We start from the raw sequence: 9,453 nt of genomic DNA on the forward strand, positions 1-9,453 counted from the left end.
GCAGTTTCATATGGCTCGCCGGTTCTTAAAATCTAGGTGAACCAAGTAAAAGTTAAAGAACAGTGATAGACAGTATTCATTTCCCATGTATTAAATCACTTACAGTTATAGCATTTAATGATAGCTACTATCTTTTGCCTTTTCAAATATACATAGATAACTTCTCTGCTCACAATTCTTCAGTGGTTTACCCCTACAGAGGCCTGTGGGTCCCAGGTGCTCTGGCCCGTGCTGCCTGGATGACCTTAGCCTGGGCTCTTCCTACCCTGCCCCCCCCCCGTCCCGCCCCCTTCCCTTCCCTTTGACAGGCCAAGCAGGCCTTCTATTCCAGGACTTTGCCTTGGTGATGCCTCTCCTTGCTGAGTTTTTCCCACACATCTGCAAGCCCCCTCCCACTCTTTCTCAGGTCTTAATCAGAGAAGGCTTCCCTAACCACCCTCTGTATAAAATAGCATATGCATGTATGTAGAAACACACACCTTCCATATTCTATCTGCTTACCCACCCCCCCCTTTTAATTTTTTTCATAGCTTGTATTTCCACCTGACATGTTCTACCTATGGGTAAATTTGTCTGTCCCCTCCCCCTACACTGTAAGCTGCATGAGAGGAAATACTTTAATTTGTTCTATCTAGAATTCCCAACACCTAGAAGAGTGCGTGGTACATATAGGCACGTTAAAAAAATGTTCCAAAAAAAGTATTAAGTACTTGAACTGTGCAAAACCCTTACCTACATTATTTCTTCTAATCTGTACAGCAAACATTTGAGGTGGTCATGAATAGCCAGATTTCAGAAGAGAGATGGCTGATGCTTGAGAATAGTAAGTAGCTGGTCCTATACAGGGCAGAACTGGATCCGCACAGGGCGAGGCTTCTCACCTGTCTGCAGGTATCCACAATATCTCTCCCTTTTCTCTCTCAAACTCCTACCTCGGTCATTTTAGGCATATATCACACCATTAATTACCCAACAAATGACAAGTGCAGTGAGGAACACAGAAATTCTTGGGATACATCACTTGCCTTCCAGGAGCTTAAAAACCTAAAAATTAATGTGGAAAGACTTTACATTATTACAAAAAAGTCATTTTTATGATATTCATAAGTTACAATGTATTCATAAGTTACATAGTAACTTACAATATATGTATGGGTTAGCTCCCATTTGAAGATCCTTAGAACTTTTTTCACTGTGAGAAATTGTCATCTAATATATTACACTAAAAATGGTTCTACGTCGAATATCAGTAATTAACCACGAGTGGAAATACACTTTCTGTTCTCTTAAATTTGATTGGCTTCATTTGTTTATTGCCATTCTTGACATTTAAAAATAGAAAATTATAGTATTCCAAACATGTTTTTCTTCAGCACCATGGAGTTCTTACGGGAACTAAAATATTTCTTGGACTTAAGCATCAGTCTTTGATGGCTTTTTGTCCCAAATGTTCTTTTTAAAAGTCTTAATCCTTAGATTTTCCTGAAAGGGAATGGGCCTTTCCCGTTATCCTTGTGAAGTAAATGTTTGTTTATTGTCTGAAAAGATTTCTTGAGTACCCTTTTGAATTGGTGAGATGGCTTATCAGGTACTGTTTAAAAGGTTGAAAATGACACATTTTAAGTGTGACTATTTTAATCAACAAATACTTGAGTCCCTGTTATATCTAAATACCTGTCATTAACCCTAACGCACATACAGACTAAGCTGGGAGTTAATATCACATACATATGAAAAGTTAACTAATAAAAGTAGATGCTTAAGACAAAAGACCTTAAGAATGGAAATGAGCACTAGCTTCCAGGCCTGGAAAGCAAAGCAAGACCGCACGGAGAGCTGGGTCGACTCTCCTGCTTGAGGAAGAGCAACAGAGCTGAGGGAGGACACCAAGGAAAGCTTGGAAAGTGGGAAAGTATAGGCTTTAGGGTAGGAGTTTCCATAAAGAGTAGGAGGTGCCAGATTGTGGTTGGCCTTGAATGTCAAGCTAACGTGTTCATAGAGAAGAGCCTTGGGAATTGTTTTTAATACAAAGAAATGAATCAATAAAATAGTACCATGGATTCCCCTCCGTGAGGCTATATCTATGTCTCTTAGTGTAAATACAGCATTTGTAAAATGAAAGGCACTGCTCGCATCTAATGGTAACTGTGCTGCCTTTTTAAACCACTAACATGATGGTTGCAGATGTAATACTAACATTGAGTTTAAACCACTGCTTGGGTTGAAATGTTAACCGAGGGTGTCAGGTTTCTACTCATTTGACCCTAAATGAACCTTTAGAGGCAAAAACATTCTCAGCCAGGATGCAGGCCCCTGTGCCATGTAATCCAATCTTCATTCCTTATTTAAACAGAAACTTTAACTTAAAAAAATTGTCTGTAATTATAGGAATATGAGACAAGTAAATATGCATTTTGTTTTGATCACCTTGCAGACATTCATGGTTTTAGGATTGCAAAACAGTTTCCATAGTGTTTCCCTGGATTGGGTTCATTTGTTGTTTGTTTGTTTTCCTTTAGGATCTGGTTCCTTCAGGATGAGTCTGTGATTAGATTTTTTTGACATATTAAACAGATACTGTTTGATTCATAATCTATGCGTTATTTTTAAATAACTAATGTGAGTAAACAATTTATGAGCAAGAGAAGTGCCTACCCATGTCCCAGCCATTTAGTCAAATGCCATTATCCTTTATTGAAATTCAACTGATAGCCTAAATGTTCTGTTTTTCCAGCATTTTCTCTCTATTCACGCTTTCTAAACCAAGTTCCCAGTGGGACCAGGGGAACAGAGGACTGACACTTACCGAGCCCCTAGGAACTGTCAAGCACTTCAGTTACTATCTCACTGAGTACACTGCAGCTCTGAGTTCATTTTTATTCCCATTTCACAGCGAAGAACCGAAGGCTCAGAGAGTTAACAGAATGACATGACTCATCACACAGCTAGTAAATGCTGGGGACAACGTTCAGACCAGTCCTTCCAAGTCCTGGGTGACTTACAGAGCCCTGCTGGCCCCTCTGTAAGTTAAATTTGGGTGCTCTGAGATCTGTGTCCTTTCATGGCTAAAATACTGACATCTATGAGTCTGTCTTTTTCTAACCAGTGATGTTGTTGACTCTTTTCAAACATTAAGCTCTCATATCTAATTGAAACACTGCTGGTGTCATGTAGAGAAAAGAATGCTGTGCTGGGTATAGAACAGCTTTATTAGTTGTAGCCTAAGGAGCTGTGTGACACTGAGTAAGGAGCTCAGTCTCTGAGATTTGAACCGAGTGATCTTGGAAGTCTTTAGAAGTTCTAAAATTCCGTGACTCTGAATAAAATGTTTTCATCCACATCTGCAAATACTTTGTTGGAATTTAATTTCTGTGCTTAGGATAACCCTGTGTACAGATGGGTGGTCATGCAATGGCAATAAGAAATGTATTCTAAAATCGTAGGTGTCCAATTTTGCACTCCTTATTAAAATAAAAAAAATTGTATATGAATTTTTGTTTCCCGTAGACAATATAATACATTTGACTGAAAATCTTATTTTCATAATTTCTAAAGTGTTAAAACCAAATCTTGTCCCTTTTTTAAAACATATTACAATTTAATAAAAGTGGAGCACTAAAAAATTGCATCTAGAGTTCCCAGTGGAAAAACTTATACTAGGAGAACATAAAAATTCCTGGAGGGTAGAATCCAGGCCTGTTGTTCTTTCTGCTCTTTAAATGCTTTACAAGTGATCTACTTTCAATAATTACTTGTTTGAATGAATGAAAGAAAAAAGAAACACAGACATATTTGGGTTCTAGACATGGCAGGCAGCTGTTTAAGCGCCTCACAGCCTGGAATACTAACCTGAGTAAATAGTAGCATCTGAAAATCCTTGCCCTCAGTGACCAGGAAAACAGGAGTGGAGGGAGGGGCCTCAGTGTCTATCCCTGTGTGAAGAGCTTTTGCAGTGTGACGCAGTGGTTCCTGGAGTGTGAAATAGGTCTTACTCTGCAGGAAACATACTATTTAGGGCAATGGGTCCAGAGCGTCCGTAGTCCCCTGCATCTATAACAGGTCAGAAAATGAGTACCTCTTAATTTACTATTGAAGGGGCTTGTATAGCAATGATATTTGATCAGAATCACTTTAACTTTATTATTTATTTAGACATAAGAGTAAAAGCAATTATTAGTAAAAAAAATTTTCTAAGTACACTAAAAAAGAAGCAATTTATTCACAGCACTGATACTCAACACCCCTTAGGGCATAGTTACCGCTGTTAGCTCTTAGCCACACCTCCCAGCCCTTTCTCCAGAGCCCCCAAGAATCCCCTGACCCAGCAACCAAAGGCATGGCACCTGGCATCCTGTTCCCACCCGGCCAGCACGCTCTCGGGTCATTTGTGCATCTGCCATACCAGTTGTTAACATTTTCAATATTACCTCTATTTGTGTCAGCTTAGTTATGTATTAGGAGGTTGCTTATTTCATATTTTAAACTTGAGTTTACTAGTTTTTACTAACTGCAATAAAGGGGATAATTTTTTGTCTAAAATATGTATAAGTTCTTTGAGCACATATGCAAATTTAGAAGGAAGCTTTATGAAAATCATGTTTACCAGATTACAATGAAATACTAAAGTCTTCAGTTTTACTTTCTATTTTCCACCAAATAATGTTTTAATAAACAGGTTGTTGCCAGAACTGAAAAATAATTAATCATCCTCTCTATGGTAAACTCTTTATATTTCACATCGAAGAAGTACCCCTGCTCAGCTTTCTCCCCAGTCCTATATAGCCATTCACGTTCCCTGGCTGAACTGTCCAGGTCATACTGATGATGCCAGCATTTACTATTTCCTAAATACTCTGTCCAAGCCCATCTGTAAAAATGTGTTACAGTTACCTTTTATAGATCTTCAAGGGCCACCAACTTGATTAACTAGCATTAATTACACTGACATTTTCTCCATATCCGTTGGCAGTAAGCATCATTTTAAGGTGGAAGTAAAATGTAGCATAGTGAAATGAGTAACACTTTTTGTTCAGTGGTTCTAAAACGGGTGCCCTGTATTTATAGTGTGAGCCTGGAATTAAGTAGTAGTGGGAAGTTGCATGCTGGCACTGTGGCAGACAGTGGGATGGGGCTTTTCTCCTGCTAGTGTCATCTCTCTGTCCAGGTAAAGCTATTAAAAGAGCAGAAAGAATATAAGGAGGGAATCAAGAACACTAAACTGTTAAATTGTGAAATGAGGAAAGAGAAGAAAGACTTGGGCCCACGGAGTTCAGAGGTGGTCTTGTAAGCTGTCCCATCAGCTGACATGCCAGCAGTAATCCACCTCCCCCTCCAGTACCAGCTTCCTCTCCAGTGGCCTGGCTGCTGGTGGGCAGAAGCAACAGGCCCTTCTCTGCTCCAGGTTCCTTTACCTCTAGGGACTAATAGCCAGACCTGACTTTCTCCTCTCCCTCAGGTTTCAGCATTTCAGCTGGTCTGGTGCCTGATTTCATGAAGGCACACTTTCACTTAATCAACCAGTCTGGAGCACAGAGCGGATACCAAGTGGGATGGGAGGGGCTGGCCATGTCGCTGTCAGGGATGCTAGCGCCAAGCCTAGTGGGGGAAGGAGGCCTTTCATCTCTAGGCTCAGACAACGGGGGTCTGAGAAGTATTTCCCTCTGCACAGTGAAGATATGAAATCATAATACCTTGCCCAGCTACGTTACGACCTGCCAAGCCATAGGAATGCTTTTCTCACAGGTGACATAGATGAATTATCTTTAAACCCCAAGCAATGAAACAAGCCCTAAAATATTCACCCTGAAGGGTTTGCTGGTCCTTAGAGGAGGCAGCTGAGCACAAGAGTCTAGACCTGGCAGTTACCAGAAACTACTTAAACTACCTCTGACTCTCTCTTCTCCGCTGTAAAATGGGACAATGCAACCTAAGGATGTGGTCACGATTATGTGACTGAATGAATATGAAGTGCCTAGCAAAATCCCTGGAGCACAGTAAGCTGTCAGTAAACAGTATCATTTTAAAAACTGAAAAGAGTAAGGCCTGGATATAGCTCTCATTTCAATGCACGTGTGTCTTGGAATGTGTGTAAATATCTCTCTTTACGTTGAAATTGTATCCACAATGCTCAAAAGTAGTTAGTCATCAGTTTCCTGCCACTTCCTATTGCACAAAACCATTTCCTGTTCCCAGGACTGCTGACACTAGGAAGTAAAAGGACAAATAACTTGATGAAAAGGAGCCTTGATCCCAGGCTGGCTGGGGTGTCAGCTGCAACGGCTGATCCAAAGCTGGCGCGGGGCCTCCATGCTCTCCAAGACCCAGTTTTCAGCGGCCGGACGGTAGAAACAGTTCTGTAGTAGTGGGGCAAATGTGGAAAAGGAGAGGCGGCCTCCCTCCCATCCCTGTCTCATAAACACCTGAGCTAGCAGTTAGTGGAGGGAGCTGGGAAGATCCTGCCTTCTGGAGGGGCCAGGCCTGGGGCAGACAGGCACCGCCTTCCCAGACCTGCAGGAGCTCCCACGAATCCCCGGGTCGTTCTCACACTGACAGTTAAGGGCTGACCCAGGGTTTAAAACGTGAGGTCTGGGCAGCTGTTGGGCTGCGGTATGCCAGGTAAGGGGCTTTCTCCAGCCCCCAGCATGGGAGGCTCAACCAGCAGGCACAGCTGAGTGAAGGGACAGGGGCGTCTGCCCCACCTGCCTGCTCAGCAAAACCATGCTTGGTTTTTTTTTGCCAGTTTATTAATTTTTTTTTAAATTTTTGAATTTTATTTTATTTATTTTTTTATACAGCAGTTCTTATTAGTCATCAATTTTATACACATCAGTGTACACATGTCAATACCAATTGCCCAATTCAGCACACCACCATCCCCACCCCACCGCGGCTTTCCCCCCTTGGTGTCCATATGTTGGTTCTCTACATCTATGTCTCAACTTCTGCCCTGCAAACCGGTTCATCTGTACCATTTTTCTAGGTTCCACATACATGCGTTAATATACAGTATTTGTTTTTCTCTTTCTGACTTACTTCACTCTGTATGACAGTCTCTAGATCCATCTCAACAAATGACTCAATTTCGTTCTTTTCTATGGCTGAGTAATAGTCCATTGTATATATGTACCACAACTTCTTTATCCATTCGTCTGTCGACGGGCATTTAGGTTGCTTCCATGACCTGGCTATTGTAAATAGTGCTGCAATGAACATTGGGGTGCGTATGTCTTTTTGAATTATGGTTTTCTCTGGGTATATACCCAGTAGTGGGATTGCTGGATCATATGGTAATTCTATTTTTAGTTTTTTAAGGAACCTCCATACTGTTCTCCATAGGGCTGTAATCAGTTTACATTCCCACCAACAGTGCCAGAGGGTTCCCTATTCTCCACACCCTCTCCAGCATTTGTTGTTTGTAGATTTTATGGTGATGCCCATGCTAACTGGTGTGAGGTGATACCTCACTGTAGTTTTGATTTGCATTTCTCTAATAATTAGTGATGTTGAGCAGCTTTCCATGTGCCTCTTGGCCATCTGTATGTCTTCTTGGGAGAAATGTCTATTTAGGTCTTCTGCCCATTTTTGGATTGGGTTGTTTGTTTCTTTAATACTGCGCTACATGAACTGTTTATATATTTTGGAGATTAACCCTTTGTCCGTTGATTCGTTTGCAACTATTTTCTCCCATTCTGAGGGTTGTCTTTTCATCTTGTTTATGGTTTCCTTTGCTGTGCAAAAGCTTTTAAGTTTCATTAGGTCCCAGTTGTTCATTTTTGTTTTTATTTCCATTACTCTAGGAGGTGGGTCAAAAAAGATCTTGCTGTGATTTATGTCAAAGAGTGTTCTTCCTATGTTTTCCTCTAAGAGTTTTATAGTGTCCAGTCTTATATTTAGGTCTCTAATCCATTTTGAGTTTATTTTTGTGTATGGTGTTAGGGAGTGTTCTAATTTCATTCTTTTACCTGTAGCTGTCCAGTTTTCCCAGCACCACTTATTGAAGAGACTGTCTTTTCTCCATTGTATATCCTTGACTCCTTTGTCATAGATTAGTTGACGATAGGTGTGTGGGTTTATCTCTGGGCTTTCTGTCTTGTTCCATTGATCTATGTTTCTGTTTTTGTGCCAGTACCATATTGTCTCGATTATACTGTGGCTTTGTAGTATAGTCTGAAGTCAGGGAGTCTGATTCCTCCAGCTCCCTTTTTTTCCCTCAAGATTGCTTTGGTTATTCGGGGTCTTTTGTGTCTCCATACAAATTTTAAGATTTTTTGTTCTGGTTCCGTAAAAATAGCCGTTGGTAATTTGATAGAGATTGCATTGAATCTGTACATTGCTTTGGGTAGTATAGTCATTTTCACAGTATTGATTCTTCCAATCCAAGAACATGGTATATCTCTCCATCTGTTGGTATCATCTTTAATTTCTTCCATCAGTGTCTTATAGTTTTCTGCATACAAGTCTTTTGTCTCCCTAGGTAGGTTTATTTCTAGGTATTTTATTCTTTTTGTTGCAGTGGTAAATGGGAGTGTTTCCTTAATTTCTCTTTCAGATTTTCCGTCATTAGTGTATAGGAATGCTAGAGATTTCTGTGCATTAATTTTGTATCCTGCAACTTTACCAAATTCATTGATTAGCTCTAGTAGTTTTCTGGTGGCATTTTTAGGATTCTCTATGTATAGTATCATGTCATCTGCAAACAGTGACAGTTTTACTTCTTCTTTTCCAATTTGTATTCCTTTTATTTCTTTTTCTTCTCTGATTACCGTGGCTAGGACTTCCAAAACTATGTTGAATAATAGTGGTGAGAGTGGACATCCTTGTCTTGTTCCTGATCTTAGAGGAAATGCTTTCAGTTTTTCACCATTGAGAATGATGTTTGCTGTGGGTTTGTCGTATATGGCCTTTATTATGTTGAGGTAGGTTCCCTCTATGCCCACTTTCTGGAGAGTTTTTATCATAAACCAGTGTTGAATTTTGTCAAAATCTTTCTCTGCATCTATTGAGATGATCATATGGTTTTTATTCTTCAATTTCTTAATATGGTGTATCACATTGATTGATTTGCGTATATTGAAGAATCCTTGCATCCCTGGGATAAATCCCACTTGATCATGGTGTATGATCCTTTTCATGTGTTGTTGGATTCTGTTTGCTAGTATTTTGTTGAGGATTTTTGCATCTATATTCATCAGTGATATTGGTATGTAATTTTCTTTTTTTGTAGTATCTTTGTCTGGTTTGGTATCAGGGTGACAGTGGCCTCATAGAATGAGTTTGAGAGTGTTCCTTCTTCTGCCATTTTTTGGAAGAGTTTGAGAAAGATGGGTGTTAGCTCTTCTCTAAATGTTTGATAGAATTCACCTGTGAAGCCATCTGGTCCTGGACTTTTGTTTGTTGGAATATTTTTGTTTGTTTGTTTGTTTTGTTTTGTTTTTTGCAGCATGCGGGCCTCTC

The sequence above is a fragment of the Leucopleurus acutus genome, assembly GCF_964270905.1.
Source record: "Leucopleurus acutus genome assembly, chromosome: 15".
Taxonomy (NCBI): domain Eukaryota; kingdom Metazoa; phylum Chordata; class Mammalia; order Artiodactyla; family Delphinidae; genus Leucopleurus; species Leucopleurus acutus.